This window comes from Oryza glaberrima, chromosome 4 (genome assembly GCF_000147395.1).
Source record: "Oryza glaberrima chromosome 4, OglaRS2, whole genome shotgun sequence".
NCBI lineage: Eukaryota > Viridiplantae > Streptophyta > Magnoliopsida > Poales > Poaceae > Oryza > Oryza glaberrima.
The window spans coordinates 12827341-12831020 of NC_068329.1; positions in this window are offsets into that span (position 1 = coordinate 12827341).

The window sequence follows — 3680 nt, forward strand, 5'->3', positions numbered from 1 at the left end:
GAACTGTTTGTAGACGAAGCAATCTTTGGCCACGTGGTTGGAGTTGGGATGATGCGGACATTGGGAGTTCATTATCTTGTCGAAGGTGTTGACGCGGGAACGTTGTCGGGAAGATGGAGAGGTGGTCGCCACAAGTTCTTTGGGCTTACGCTTGCGATCCTTGTGGTTGTTACTTCCACTCCCTCCTGCGGTCGGCGCGTCCTTCTTTGGCTTCCAAGTGGTGCCCGACTGTTTGGACGCAGTAATAGCATCTTCGGCTTTGGCATACTCGTTGGCTTTTTCGAACATCTGCTTAACCGTCCTGGGAGGTTTACGTCCGAATTTGCCGACTAGGTCCTCGTGGCGAATGCCTTTAGTGAAGGCGGCGATGATGACGTCGTCGGTAATGTCGGAGATCTTGTTGCGTTGTTCGGAGAAGCGTCGGATGTAATCTCGAAGGGATTCTCCAGACTTCTGAACGACGTTGTAGAGATCAAACTGTGTGCCGGGGCGTTCAAAGGTGCCCTGGAAGTTGGCGATGAAGTGATCACGAAGTTCCGCCCATGATCCGATCGTGCCATGGGGTAGTCCGTGGAGCCAGAACCGGGCGGAGTCCGCTAGGGCCACAGGTAGATAGTTTGCCATGGCCTTGCTGTCTCCTCCTGCTGCGCGGATTGCGAATCCGTAGACGGTGAGCCAAGACTCCGGATTAGTGGTGCCGTCATACTTCTCAATTCCAGTCGGCTTAAAGCCAGCTGGCCAATCCACTCGATGCAGGTCATTAGTGAAGGCAGCTACTCCATCCACGTCATCGTCGTAGCGATTTGGTGAATGGCGGTGACCTCGTGCTGCACGGCGCTGGTTGATCGTGTCGCGAAGGTCGATGGGACGCTGGTGAGGTGGAGAGCGAGGCCATTCGACTCGGCGCCCCCTGTGATGTTCGGGAGGCGAGTGAACAGATCGTTCGTCGTGACCCCTGCTCCTACGACTAGATCCTGTGCCGATGATGCTGAGGCTTGGCTGATGATAATCATGAGATTGGAGGTGAGAGACTCGGCTACCGGTCGGGGTGCGGGTGCTTGCGGAGTTGGCTGGAACCGAGGCAGCGATCATGGTCTTCGTCTGGTTCAAGATGTTGACAACGTGATCGGCTTGGTTGAGTGCGTCTTCCTTGAGGAGGGTGTCGAGGAGAGTGATTGCTGCAACCGCGTTCTGCTGGGGGGTGCGAAAGACCGCTGTTCCATCGACGTCTTGTTGCCCAATGAGCTCTCTCGCTCGGCGCCCAGATTCCAAGGCGCGTTGCCGTCGATCTTCGGCCTCCTTTGCAATCCGTTCGCGATCTTGTTGCTCACGCTGTAGTCGTTCTCGCTCCTGTCGCTGTCGCTCTTCCTCCAGTCGGCGACGTTCAGCTTCTTGCCGTGCACGATCTTGGTCCGCTTCTCGGGCTTGGCGCTGTTCCTCCGTTTCGTTGTCAGCCATGAATACGCCAAAGAAGAGGGGCGTGTAGTTATCCTCATAGCTGTCGTCGAAGTTGTCGAGGTCGCCGTGGTCGTAGTGGTAGCCGAAATCATCGTAGTCGAGGATCTCGGTTGGTCGAGAACTGACGCCGAGGAAGCTGAGGTAACCATCCAACTCTTCCGTCGAGACTATCCCGAGAGGTTGGAGTATAACGCCAACCTCCCTGGATCTAGATCGGATCAGGGCCGGAGCCGGTGCTCGCCTAGATCTTCGAGTGGGAGATGTCTTGACTGTGAAGACAGCAGCCAAATCATCAGGAAGTTCCATCAGGATTGAGGGATAGGACCCGTCGTCTTGATCTGGTCGCGGAAGAGTAGATTGGATCTCATCCGAGTGGTTTGAAGCCGACTTGGGAGAGATGATCTTGGAGTAGGCCTCGGCCGAGTTCGGAATACCGAACGGCACGGGGACCTGGTCTCTCCCCGACTGGTTTGAATCCGAGTCAAGGAGAGAGATCTTGCCGAAGTCGTTGGTGATGAAGTTGAGGCTGCCGAACCGGAATGCCTGCCCGGGAGGGAAGGCGAAGTCGTCGATGCTAGAAACGAAACCCATCGCACTTAGTTGGCGAGAACTTGACGTTACCCCTACCTGGCGCGCCAACTGTCGAAACAAGATTTCGACACTAATAAAAGGGGGTGGCTATCAAGCTAGGAAAGTGGATGGGTTTGGAGACAAGGAATTTTATACAGGTTCAGGCCTTCTTATTCAAGAAGTAATACCCTACTCCTGTCCGGGGATGATTCCGCCGAGTTTGTTATTGATTGTATGATTGGGAGAAAAAGAATCGTCCCGAGAGGAACCCGGACCCCTCCTTCTATAGGGGAAGGGATCCGTAATACAAAGTACAGTCCATATCCTAACGGAATATGGGATTACAGATAAAATACAATCGTAACCGACTAGGATCCCAGGTATTTTCTTGACATACAAGTTTAGAATCTAACCCGAGTCCTCATAAAGATATTCTATCTATATATATTTGGTACCGTATATCCAGCTGGAATATAACCGCCATGTAGATATGGGGTAACCATAATCTCCACAATATTTTTCTCAATTTATGTAGTTTATCACCTGCATATAAATATACACCAACACTCGTGGAAATTGTTAGAAATAAACCCTACCACTTTGTTCGATGTTTTGTATTTATGGTTTTATGCAGGTATTGACGGCGTTAATTTGGTAATTAACAGTCGTCAACATACCCCCACACTTAGCTCTTTACTCGTCCCAAGTAAAGGTTAAGGATTAATGTGGAATAAACTTTTCCTAGATATAACTCAAGTACACAAATTATTCTAAGCTATACCTGTACCTGTGAACTTTGCAGTGTCTAACTTACCGTCTTGGGTAATTGATGAATGGAACGGTCATAACTCAAGTCCTTGTTCCTCTTGTCAATATATTGGGTTTTTATATATTTTCGCAAAGTAGCTATACTCCTCGAATGACTTTCTCTCGAGTTACTCATGTGGTTTGATTTGTGGATCCTCACCAAGGCATAGTTTGCCGAATTGTCCCTATTCTACAAGGTTGTATATGTGGAGCTCGGTAGGGATCAATCGGTGCATACCTACATCACATATTTTGCAAAGCCAAAAGACTGGACCCAAGGAGATCGCAAGTCATACTCTTTGATCAAGAGTGTGCATGTGTGTGATATGTCTATGGGTATGTGTATGGTTGTTTTGTGGGTGGGAAAAGAAAAAATGAAAGATAACAACTCCTTTGACATACCTCCTCCTCCAATTTTCTCTCATTGGAAATTTGAAAGAGTGCATGGCTATATCTTTTCTCCTTCTTTTTTTTTCTTTTTTTTTCATGCCCCATACTTTGTATGAGCAGTGTGACCTTAAAGTATGAAATGCATCTCACACGAGTCACAATAATTTGACAAAGCTCAATGTAATGTAAAGCAGCCTAAAAATATAAATCAGGATTTTGCAATGAGAATCATATATGGCCTTGGTAGGTAATACTATAGTCACCGAGGAGTATTGCTCTAAAATATATTTTTTTTATTTTTCACATAATAAAATCCCAAGTATCATGACAGTTGGACAGGAATTTCTTTCATCATAACCATATCATAAATATTAATTACTTAGATGAGCAAGGTTCCCTATATAGATAGTTGTTCACAAGTGACAAGTGTCAGCAAAGAATAAAAAGTATACATG